Consider the following 13501-nt stretch of genomic DNA (forward strand, 5'->3'; position numbering starts at 1 on the left):
GCTCACACAGGACTGGGGAGGGTTCTCCCAAAGTTATATATATATATATATTATAAATAAAAATAAATAAATAAAAATAAATATACATAAATAAATATATTTTATATATATGTGTTCTATATATATATATGTGCTCTATATATATATATAGCACACCACTAAGCCACGTGACAACTTCATCCCGCCAAACCTAGTCATATAACCCTGCCAATCCTAGGGTTGAGGGTTTGCCCAATAAATGGCCTAACCACCGGTGGCGCCACAGAACCCGCCCCCCCCCCCCCCCCCCCCCCCCCCAGAACCAGAGGCACAAAAACAAAACGGCAGCCGAACGAGGAGCTGCCCCCTCTCATCCACCTACAGGGATTGAGCCCAGAGCAGGGCAGGCGGCACTGATGGGCCACGGAACCCCAGGGTTGATGATAGTAACACCACTTCCCTTTACCGGCTACTCCCGGGACCGAGGGCGCAGCCGAGCTCCCGGTGGATACAGGGCCTGGTCGCTGGGCCTTCCAAGGCACCGGCGACACCCGATCGAGCGAACCGCCGCCCTGCTGCTTGGACTGCCACAGCTCGTCCGCAAGCTGCAGGGGCTCTTCAAAATTCTCACTCGCGAGGAGCAGGCGGATGTCATCTGGCATCTGCTCCAGAAAGGCGTGTTCAAATATGAGACAGGGCTGAAGACCGTCCATCAGAGTAAGCATTTCACTCATGAGCACTGACGGCTTGCGATGTCCGAGCCCGCCCATGTGCATGAACCGAGATACAAGATACAAGATACAAGATACATTTAATTGTCATTTGGACCCCTTGAGGTCCAAACGAAATGCCGTTTCTGCAGCCATACATTACAAACACATAGACCCAAGACACAACATAATTTACATAAACATCCATCACATCGCTGTGATGGAAGGCCTAATAAACTTATCTCTCCACTGCACTCTCCCCCCCCCCGATGTCAGAGTCAAAGTCAAAGCCCCTGGCTGGCGATGGCGATTGTCCCACGGCCATTAAAGCCACGCCGGGTGGTGCGAGGTCGCACACCGGGTCTTGCTGTTAGAGCCCCCGGCGTGCGCTCGCAGAGTCCCGCGGCCATTCCAAGCCGCGCGGGGCAGTGATGTTAGGCCCCGCTCCAGGAGCTCTTCAACCCCGCAACTCGGGCGGGGGAAGTCGCCGTTGCGAGAGCCCTGAAAAGCGGTCTCCCTCCAGGGACCCGCGGGCTCCCGGTGCCGCCGTCCACAGACCTGCCGTTGGAGCCTCCGACTCTCCGGTAGCAGCAGCAGCAGCAGCAGCAGCGCTCCTCCACCGCTCCACCCGCTCCGGACTCGGCCAGCCCCGCGACGGCGACGGTGAGTCGTAGCACCAGAGTCCCCGGCTTCTTCCTGTTGGAGGCCGCTCCTCGTTGCGGCCCCAACGACAACGGAAACCCGACGAGAAAAGGTCGGGTCTCCAGGTGCTGCTCGATCCCGGCAGCTGAGCCCAAAGGCACGCAGGAGAAGCACTTTGGAGGTCCCCGTACTTGTCCGCAGCTAGCGGCGTGCATAGGTAAGGGACCAGGCGACCGGCCGCCTCCTGATCCAGTGCGCCGACCACATAATAGTACCAGTTGTCATCAACCGTGACGTGGCGAATGTGGAACTGGGCCTCGGCCTGTTGAAACCACCCTTGGGGCTGCGATGTCCAGAACATGGCAGCTTAAGAGCGACAGCGTTTTGCTAGGCTGGATCGGCAGCAACTTCGGGTTGAGCGTTGGCTGCTTCTATTTTTCAAATCCAAAATGACCGTTTTGGATCGTCGGGGTCACCAATATAGCGAGACACGTGTTGTTAAACAAAGTGATCTTTATTGATTTGAACAAAGACCAGGTCACACGCGACTGGGGAGGGTTCTCCCAAAGTCCGATATATATAACCGAACACACCCCTAAACCATGTGATGACATATTCCCGCCAAACCTAGTCACGTGACCCTGCCACTCCTAGGGCCGAGGGTTCGCCCAATGTGGCCTAACCACCGGGTGGCACCACACAGTATTATTTATAAAATGAAATCCTTTTATGGAGTAATGTTGTCCAACAAATATTGTGCAATAATTAAAATATTCCTGGAGAGACCGAGCTCTACCCTGTTTAGCTCAGTGTAGCAACTATTTTAGATAATTTATTATCTTTACCTAGATTTACATTTCTTCCACTGACAATTCCAATCAGATTCTTTGGGATTGTTTACCTTTTTGTTTAGGATTAAAATAAATTGTCTGATGTCTAGAGAATGATAGCACAGGTGGAGGGAAAATGACTTATTTGATTGCACATAGAAACATAGAAAATAGGTGGAGTAGGCCATTCGGCCCTTCGAGCCTGCACCGCCATTCAATATGATCATGGCTGATCATCCAACTCAGTATCCCATACCTGCCTTCTTTCCATACCCCCTGATCCCTTTAGCCACAAGGGCCACATCTAACTCCCTCTTAAATATAGCCAATGAACTGGCCTCAACTACCTTCTGTGGCAGAGAATTCCACAGATTCACCACTCTCTGTGTGAAAAATGTTTTTCTCATCTCGGTCCTAAAAGACTTCCCTCTTATCCTTAAACTGTGACCCCTTGTTCTGGACTTCCCCAACATCGGGAACAATCTTCCTGCATCAAGCCTGTCCAACCCCTTAAGAATTTTGTAAGGTTCTATAAGATCCGCCCTCAATCTTCTAAATTCTAGCGAGTACAAGCCGAGTCTATCCAGTCTTTCTTCATATGAAAGTCCTGCCATCCCAGGAATCAGTCTACAGTGAACCTTCTCTGAACTCCCTCTATGGCAAGAATGTCTTTCCGCAGATTAGCAGACCAAAACTGTACGCAATACTCCAGGTGTGGTTTCACCAGGACCCTGTACAACTGCAGTAGAACCTCCGCTTCCTCAGTCCCCCTGCTGTCTCCTCCCATCCCCCAGCTTTCGGGCTCCTCCTCCTTTTTCCTTTCTTGTCCCCCCGCCCACCCCCCCGCCCCCGATCAGTCTGAAGAAGGGTTTCGGCCCGAAACGTTGCCTATTTCCTTCGCTCCATAGATGCTGCTGCACCCGCTGAGTTTCTCCAGCTTTTTTTGTGTACCTTCGATTCTCCAGCATCTGCAGTTCCTTCTTAAACACTGCAGTAGAACCTCCCTGCTCTTATACTCAAATCCTTTGAATGCTAACATACCATTCGCTTTCTTCATTGCCTGCTGCACCTGCATGCCTACTTTCAATGACTGGTGTACCATGACACCCTGGTCTCGTTGCATCTCCCCTTTTCCTAATCGGCCACCATTCAGATAATAGTCTACTTTCCTGTTTTTGATAACCTCATATTTATCCACATTATACTGCATTTGCCCACTCACCCAACCTATCCAAGTCACCTTGCAGCCTCCTAGCATCCTCACAGCTAATACTGCCCCCCCAGCTTCATGTCATCTGTAAACTTGGAGATGTTGCATTCAATTCCCTCATCCAGATCATTAATATATATTGTAAATAGCTGGGGTCCCAGCACTGAGCCTTGCGGTACCCCACTAGTCACTGCCTGCCATTCTGAAAAAGGACCCGTTTACTCCTACTGTTTGCACATGTGCATATTAAACTAAAAGCTGTCAAGGCCTAGAAACTAATAACAAGAAACTGCAGTTGCTGCTTTACAAGAAAGCCACAAAAAGCTGGAGTAACTCAGCGGGTAAGGCAGCATCCCTGGAGAACAAGGATCGGTGATGTTTCTGGTCGAGACCCTTCATCATGCGAAAGGGAAAAGAGGTATGAAAAAGGTACAAAGAAAAAAGGAATGAAAGGTATGAAAAGAACAAATCAAAGCCAGCAGCGAACCCCTCTTCAGGCCTAGAAACCTACGGATGAGTAAAACATAGTATGCAATGCGTAGTCATGCATACAGACGCACACACGCGCACACAATACTGGAGGTGTACGCTCTTGCATATTTATAAAGAAAGAAAGCCTTTAATTAAAATTAAAAATGGCTGTCCCCATTTGCAAGTACAGCGGCCAAATTTCAGGCTAGGGCTTCTTTGCAAGATTGGCTTGCCTCAATGGAGCTGGTGGCAGGCTGGCTGTATTCAGGAAAGCATGCGAACTGGATCCTTAAAAGGACCCATGTGAAGAGCCAAATGAGAAATTTGATTGCACAACTCTATTTCTGAGAAATTGAAATCCATTAAAGATGTAATCATAATGGATATTCAACTACTTACTGCATTCAACAGTCAAGAGTGTTTTATTGTCATATGTCCCCGACAGAACAATGCAATTCTTACTTGCAGCAGCACAACAGAATGTGTAAACATAGTACACTGTGAACAATATAGTAAACGAGAGGGAAAAAACACAGGCACTCTTTAGCTAAATGTGAAATAAAATTCTACGGGGTAAGACGGAGGAGACTGGAGGTTGAGGGCTGATTGAGGAAAAGTGGGAAGGTATTTCACGAACTCCAGTGTAAACGGAACTGTAGAAAATAAATAGGGAGGTACAGTGTAGAGCCTACCTGTGCGCCCTGTGAAATATCAGAATAGACAGTATAAATGCTGCTAATGACTGCAACGCTAGAGTAACTGCGGGTAGGCAGCATCCTTGGGTAAAAAGTACAGGTGACCTTTCAGGTTGGGATCCTTCTTCAGAATCCCCATCCAGACCCGAAATGTCACCCATCCTCTCTCTCTTGAGTGGCTGCCTGATCCGCTGAGTTACTCCAGCACTTTGTGTCTATCCTGGAGAACATGGGCAGGTGACATTTCAGGATGGGATCCTTCTTGAGAATGATTGAAAGATAAATCAATTTGGAGAAGGTTCCTGACACAAAACATCACCTAACCATGTTTTCCAGTGATACTGCCTGAGTTACTCCAGCTCTTTGTGTCCCTTAGGAATTTAGTGGATTTCTGGAAAGATTTCTGCAATCGGATCTGATTAAGTCAAGTCTCCACTAATACTGGAGATGTCTTGGTTATATTGGCACGGGTGGAAATTAGATAAAGACAGGCTGCAAGGGTAAAGACCAACAGAGGAAGTCTGCAGACTAGAGTCACCACTCTTGCGGATGTGGCATAGTAAATAGGGAGCGATGACCTGCATTTCACGAGCTGCACCAACCTCCACAGAGAGTCATGGAGTCATGCACTTCAATAACCTGACACTGTGGAGAGGAAAAACAAAAAAATATCCTGCATTGACCCATTTCATGTGACTGGAGACAACTGGCAGGAACTCAAAGAAAACCACAGACTATAAATAGAGCAGCATTAGACAGGCACTGAAGTGTTGACAGGTTACATTAGTGGTTGATGGTTGGCGTGGATTTGGTGCACTGAAGAGCCTGGTTTTTTGGTATAGGGGGGTTGCACGTAAGGTCATCGGGTCAAAGGGCATGACGCACGGAGCACCATGTGGAGGACTTAGCGGCCTCGGTATACACTATTAACACACGAAACGTGTACTTTCTTACCTGTTAAAAAACGCCAAAATGATAATTTTTTTGCGCTGTAAATAATTGTGGGTGCTGTTATTGAAAGTGGGAAGGTATCAGGTTAAACTAGTGTTATCTCATGGTGTAGCGTCTTTTACAATCCGCGACTAATATCTGCATTCATTGTCGTGTCCAGACAGCACCATCTCGATAAGCCTTCGCTATATAAAGCACTCAAGGTCAGAGCAATTTGATTGCAATATTGTGGGGTTATTTTTTTTTGGTGACTGAGCGCTCAGAACCAAATGCTCTAGTATCTGTGCTCTGAACCCGAGCACCAAAGTGTAAGCGGCCGAAGGAGCGCATCCCTCAGGACAGCCCCCATTCTCCCCCCCCCCCCCCCCCCCCCCCCCCCCCCCCGGGATCAGTGCTGTCCGGCCACAGCCGCCATCCACCCTTCTCTCCAGAGTCACATTGTGCTAGGAGTTGTTCATACAATTCTGCTGCAGATACTGCAACAGATTAATGATTAGCTCAACATAATCATGAACTATCTAATTTCTATAACATCAGAAGGAAGTTTGCAAACACCATTTGCAGGTACTATTCTTGGTTCTTGGTCCTCCAAAATATTCCAAATGGAATTTAAACTGGAGGTGGTGGAGGGAAGGCTTAAGCCAGAAAAGGATATTGGGAAGAAAGAGCTACTTTAAATTTAGTTGCATCTGGTTGGGTAACTATAGTTGAGTGGAGATTATTCCATGCTTTAATTGTGCGGGGGAAGAACAAATTGCTGTATACACCTGTCTTTGTAGCTGGGATCACAAATTGGATCGAATGCCCTCGTCTGCTCCTAATTGGTTTGGGTTTGGTGTAGGTCTTGTAGTCTATGTCGAGCTGACCATTTAACATTTTGTAAAAACAGGTCAAACGGTGAGCTTCACGTCTGTCTTGGAGAGGGTTCCACCCCAGAGAATTCAGAAGTTTGGTGACACTCGCTTCTCTCTCATAGGTGTTAGTAACAAATCGAGCTGCCTGTTTTTGGACACGTTCGATGGAAGAAATGTTTTTATTTGTGTATGGGACCCATGCTGCAACTGCGTAGTCCAAATGAGGTCTAACGAGGGTGAAGTATAGCTTCTCCTTGACAGAAGTTGAACAATGATGAAAGTTGCCCCTCAGAAAGTTTAGGATACCTGTTGCTTTCACCGTTGTATGATGAGTCAGATCATTCTGCAATTTGATGCCAAGATACTTGGTTTGTTTGGATTCTTCAAGGGTGGCACCAAGTAAATTGTAAGATGTTTCGCCTGGATTCCTCTTTCTGGTGACACGCATAGTTTCATATTTGGAAGGGTTGAACTGCATGCCCCATTGTTGTGACCACTCAACCATAGTATCAAGATCCTTTTGGAGAGCATCTTCATCATCAGCTGACTTAATTGGACGGTACAGCAAACAATCATCAGCGAAAAGTCTGGTCGTACTTGCGACTTTTTCATGGATGTCATTTATGTAAAGCAAAAATAGGTGTGGGCCAAGTACTGTACCATGAGGTGTACAGGTTTAGAGGGATGTGGGCCAAACTCAGGCTGGTGGGACTAGAGCAGGCGGGACATTTTGGTCGGTGTGGGCCAATAGGGCCGAAGGGCCTGTTTCCGCACTCTATGACTCTATAACAAAGAGTAGAGTACCTGTACCCTCGACAACAATAGGTTGCTCCTCAATGTCATGCAGCTGCAGTGAGATGGGTCTAGATTGTAGGAAATTGTTATAGGAAGATCTACAGGTAGAGGGGGAGGTCTGTTTCCTGAACATTAGGACTCTTTGCAGTTTGTATCAGCGGTTGTTGGAGTCTCTCTGCTCCATCATACGTTCATGTGATAGGAGCAGAATTAGGCCATTTGGCCCATCATGGCTGATCTATCGCTCCCTCCTAACCTCATTCTCCTGCCTTGTCCCAATAACTCCTGACACCCATACTAAACAAGAATCTATTTAATTGCCTTAAAAATATCCATTGATGGCCTCCACAGCATTCTGTAGCAATGTATTACACAGATTCACCAAGTTCAAGTTTATTGTCATGTGTCCCTGATAGGACAATGAAATTCTTGCTTTGCTTCAGCACACAGAACATAATAAGCATTTACTACAAAACACATAAATAAATAAACTGATAAAGTGCAAATAACAAATAATGGGTTATTAATGTTCAGAGTTTTGACCGAGCCAGGTTTAATAGCTTGATGGCTGTGGGGAAGTAGCTGTTCCTGAACCTGGTTGTTGCAGTCTTCAGGCTCCTGTACCTTCTACCTGAAGGTAGCAGGGAGATGAGTGTGTGGCCAGGATGTTGTGGGTCTTTGATGATACTGCCAGCCTTTTTGAGGCAGCAACTGCGTAAATTCCCTCGATGGAAGAAAGGTCAGAGCCGATGATGGACTGGGCAGTGTTTACTACTTTTTGTAGTCTCTTCCTCTCCAGGTCGCCTCTGATTAAAGAAATTCCTCCTCATCTCCTTCCTAAAGCAACCTCCTTTTATCCTGAGGCTATGACCTCTCATCCTAGACTCTCCCGTCAACATCAGAGAAAGTGACCAAGCCACCAATCTCTTAACATCTGCTGGAGATTTACGTGATGCTATCAGGTAGATAACAATTGTCTTGTTTCCAAGTCAGAAAATTACATTTTTTTACTGTGCAAAATTGATTATTCCCAAAGGACAATTCTTCCATAATTCTCGATTAGATGGTTCAATTAAATTAATTCTCAATTTGCCACATGACCAGACTGCCATTGTTTAGAAAAGATGATGTAGCTTGTGAATGGAAAGTAAAGAAGAGTCAGTCACAGTTGACTTTGTGTGCGATGCAAGTGGCATCTAGTGGTAAAATGTGAGCATTACAGCAATTTTCTAGATTAATTAGCTCAACATAATCATGATCTGAAGATAGACAAAGATAAAGGACGAAGGACATTTATTGTCACATACACCAATTGGTGCAGTGGGAATTGAGTTACCATGCAGCACACAAATAAGATAAACACACTTTAGAATTGAACATAAAACATAATAAACATCCCCCCACAACGGAATCAATGTTTCCCACTATGAGGGAAGGCACCAAAGTTCAGTCCTCTTCCTCAGTTCACCTGTGGTCAGGGCCTATTTGTGGCCTCCGCAGTCGCCACTATGGGCCCGATGTTTCAGGCCCTCGAACGGAAGAACACTCTCAGCGGCCCAGAGCCTCCGAATCGGCCGCTTCCTACCAGAGACCGCGGCTTCCAAAGTCCACAGGCCGAGCTGGGCGGAGATTTAAAGCCGGCGACCTCGGTGAGAGATCCCAGGGCTCCGCGATGTCACAGTCAGCGCCGCCAGCGGCTGGAAAGTCAGCGCCGCCAGCGGCTGGAAGCTCTGCAGACCACAGCTCCACAGTGTTGAAGTTGACAGTCACAGCACTCTCTGCTCCAACACGGCGATACCGGTAAGGCATCGCTCGCTCCGCGGTGGAATCCAGTGCTGCGCCGCCGCTGCTGAAGCCAAGGCTCTGGCTGGTCTCCGGCAGGAAAGGCCACGCCAATCCAGGTGGTAGGCCACGAGGAGGGGGGCGAAGATGCGGCTCGGAGCATAGTCGCATCCTCAACCAGGAAGTGACTAAGAAAACAGTTTCCCCCTCTCCCCACCTCCAAAAACAAACTTTAAAACAGACTAAAAATAACAAAAAGAATGAAATGCAGCCACACTCGATGGCACAACCATCAGGCCGGCACTGATGACCAAGGAAAGATGGAGCCCACGATGATCCATTGTTGGCTGTGTAAGAGGTGATAACTAAGGGATATATGGATGCGAACAATGGGACTGGCAGGATGACTAGGATGCACTAGGATCCCCCCTGACTCTCAGGCTGAAGAAGAGCTTTGACTGAAATAAGTCAGCGCATTTCAGGTCAAAGCTCTTCTTCAGCCTGAGAGTCAGGGGGGATCCTAGTGCATCCTAGTCATCCTGCCAGTCCCATTGTTCGCATCCATATATCCCTTAGTTATCACCTCTTACACAGCCAACAATGGATCATCGTGGGCTCCATCTTTCCTTGGTCATCAGTGCCGGCCGGGGTTTTGACCTGAAACATCATCTATTAATTTTCTCCTGAGATGTTGCCTGGGCCTCTGAGTTACTCCAGCATTTTATGTCCACCTTTGGTGTATACTAACATCTGCAGTTCCTTCCTACACATAGGATGGAACTGCAAAATTATAATGAAATATTATTAAATTATTACAAGAAAATTGTTATGATAATGGTCAGTTTTCCAGAGCATATCCAAGTCAATGTATGCTGTGTGGACATTGCTGACATGTATGGCAGGGATGTGTCAGGTGCTGAAGAACCTGTTCTTGATTTTAGCCTTTTGTATAAAACAGTTACTTCCAGCCATGAATGTTATTAGGCCTATAAAGGCACAAAATGGCAGTTACTCAAAGGCAGGCAGCATCTCTGGAGAACATGGGCAGGTGACGTTTTAGGCCGGGACCCTTCTTCAGTCTGAAGAAGGGCCCTGACCAGAAACGGCATCTATTCAGGTTCTCTGGAGATGCTGCCAGACCCAATGAGTTACTCCAGCAATGCATGTCTTTTCTCGCAAACCAGCATCCGCAGTTCCTTGGGTCTCAATGTTAATAGGCATTCTCCTTGGAATACAATGTGCTGGAATAATGATCAGATGCCAGCAAATAAGGAACAGGAGTATGGGGAGGCCACATCAGCTTAGCAGGATATGTTCTTACACAAATCTCATAGAAACACTATGACCCATTGCTACTTGGAATTTGCAATGCTATACTGTCATGGTGATAGAGTTATACAGCAGAGAAATCGGACCTTTGGCCTACCAAGTACATGGCAATTATCAAGCGCCCATCTACACCAATCGCATTTTTTATTTCCCCGACATTGTCATCAACACCCCCATCCCCTCCCAAATGTTACCATTCATGTACACACCAGGTCATCAGGGCCGATTTGCAGCTGCCAATTGCCACATCTTTGAGATTTGCGAGGAAACCGGAGCTGCTGAAGGAGAGCGATGCTCTTATTGGGAGAACATGTAGACTTCACACAGTACCCAAAGTAAGGATCAAACTTCGCTGCTTGGAGCTGTGAGGCAGCAACACAACACTAGCTGCAGTCTGTGTTGTTATGTTTCTCATAGGGATGTGCAGTGGAAATGTTGCTCCAGCCAAACTCTACCGTCAGAATATGCCATCCACTATTTGCCATCCCACTGTTCCACCTTTAAGGGAGGCACAATTTATTTATTATTATACAAGGCCATAAAAACTAATAATACCTTTTGCGACGGGGTCTTTCAGCGATTTTCCGTTAATGACATTTATTATTATTATTACTAATTTATACACTAATTTAAGCCTCGCTCCCACATAAAATCCATGAGAATTTAATTATACTGTAAATGCAAAGTGGCAGGGATCAGAATAGCAATGACTAATAATTATTTATTATTATAGTTACATTAGAAGTGTTCCCTCCCCATTCAGCCTTGCATTATAACACTAATATTGAGAATCAACCAGATATCACTCTTTTCCAGAGTAGATAATCAGTCATGCAGCTTGGAAACAGGCCCTTCGTCCCAACTTGCCCACATCGACCAACCATGTCCATCTACATAAATCCCACCTGCCTGTGTTTGGCCCATAGCCCTCTAAACCTATTCTATACATGTACCTGTCTAAATGCCCCTACAATCTCCTCTGGCAGCACATTCCATACACCCACCACCCTTGAGTGGAAAAAGTTACTCTTCAGATTTCTATTGAATCTTTCCCCTCACCTTAATCCTGTGTCCTCTGGTTCTCGATTCTCCTATACTGGGCAAGAGGCCCTGTGGATTTACCCAAAATATTCCTCTCATGATTTTGTACAACTTTATAAGATCACTCCTCATTCTCCTGCACTGCAAGGAAGAGTCCTAGCCTACTCAACCTCTCCCTGTAGCTCAGGCTCTCGAGTCCTGGCAACATCCCTGTAAATCTTCTCTGCACCCTTTCCAGCTAGACAACATCTTTCATGTACCTTAGTGTCCAAAATTGATCACAATACCTTTGTGCCCAAAATTGAACACAAATGTGGCCTCACCAACATCTTATACAACTGCAAAATGACCTCCCAACTTCTATATTCAATACCCTAACTGATGAAGGTCAATATGCCAATTAAATATATTTCTTTCAAATTAATGCCATTTATCCCCAAATTGTTTGGTCTCTTGGTGCTGCTCATAAACAGCACGAGTCTTGATTCTCTCATTTTCAAGGCATTCTAGTGGCCTCCCTTTTGGATCCAAATCCAGGTGGTACTGTTGGCCCCTTGCCCTCTGAATTAGAAAGAATATGTAAGGAACTGCAGATGCTGAAATCTTGTGTAGAATACAAAGTGCTGGAGTAACTCAGTGGAGCAGGCAGCATCTCTGCAGGATATGGATAGGGAATGAAAGATATTTACCTGTGGGATCACAAAGCTGCAGATGGAGCTCCACAAGAGATTTGGATGTGTTGAACTGAGGTCATTCTGTACTGTTGTTTGTTGAATGAGAGCTGAGATTTCTTCTAGGTGGCCTGGTCATTCTTCAACCCTCAAAATTATTATCTGATCATTTATTCCACTACCACTTGTAGAAATCTACTGTGACAAATTGGTTACTGCTTCCACAACAGTGTGGAATGCACCTGTAATGCCCCCGTCCCACTTAGGAAACCTCTGGAGACTTTGTGCCCCAACCAAGGTTTCCATGTGGTTCCTGGAGGTTTTTATCAGTCTTCCTACCTGCTTCCACTACCTGCAACCTCCGGCAACCAACTGCCACCTCCGGGAACCGCACGGAAACCTTGGGTGGGGCGCAGTCTCCAGAGGTTTCCGTTCAGGTTTCCTAAGTGGGACAGGGGCATAAAGCATTTTGTACACACTGAGCTCATGGAAGGAACAGTACAAAATCGATGCTCTCTCTTTACAGAGTACAAATATTTACGATAATTACCTTCTCAGGAATATGACTGCTGTTATGAACAGATGGCTGTAGTCCAGTGATGTGCAAAATAGATTTTGAGGGCAATCCTACTCGGGTCGTCTTGCATCATATCGATGGCACAACACAACATCACTTACAAGAACCATTTGCTGAATTTTAAATCTGCTGATCTTTAGGGAGATGTGTGTATATATTCTTAAATGTAATGGAGAGAACATGTGTGGCTATAACATGAGAATGGAGTGTCTTAGTTGACTTTATGACTATGAATATAATTTTAAGATCATTATTGGGAGATCCATTCTCCTGCAAGCCTCCATTTGCACATATCTTTGAATAAGTATATTATAAACAACTAAAATATATGTGTGTTTGTGTAGGAAGGAAATACAGATGCTGGTTTAAACCGAAGATAGACACGAAATGTTGGAGTAACTCAACAGGACAGGCAGCATCTCTGGATAGAAGGAATGGGTGACAATTCTGGTTGAGACCCTTCTTCAGACGTGTGTGTGTGTGCGCGTGCACATATATACATACACATGCACACGTATATTATAAACAAAGGATGCACCTTCAATTCTAAGAAAGTAGCTGTATAAAGCAATCGATGTGGCATGAATGCAAGGAATTGATACAATGCTTTCATTTAGCCCAGATTGCCAAGATAATAATCTCTCCATTCTTCTGGTTTGATGAACTTTGCTACAAAAATAAACTTCATGCAGTGCCACATTAATTTGTTTTATTGGGTTATTGCACCATATTTTTTGATAATAATTGATAACCTTTCTGAGAACATAGAAATAATTATTGATAGTGCCTTATTAATGTCTGCAATGCTTGCTTCTGAAAGGCAAGGCATATTGGTGAGGCACACAGGGTCAATCAATGTGGTATATCTGATGTGGGATTGTTTGATGCCAGTTTTGAGAAGATGAAATGAGAAGACATTTCACCTTCCAGCACAACAGCTCCATCACCAATTTTATAGCAACTG

Source organism: Leucoraja erinacea, chromosome 6, assembly GCF_028641065.1.
Source record: "Leucoraja erinacea ecotype New England chromosome 6, Leri_hhj_1, whole genome shotgun sequence".
Classification (NCBI taxonomy): Eukaryota; Metazoa; Chordata; class Chondrichthyes; order Rajiformes; family Rajidae; genus Leucoraja; species Leucoraja erinaceus.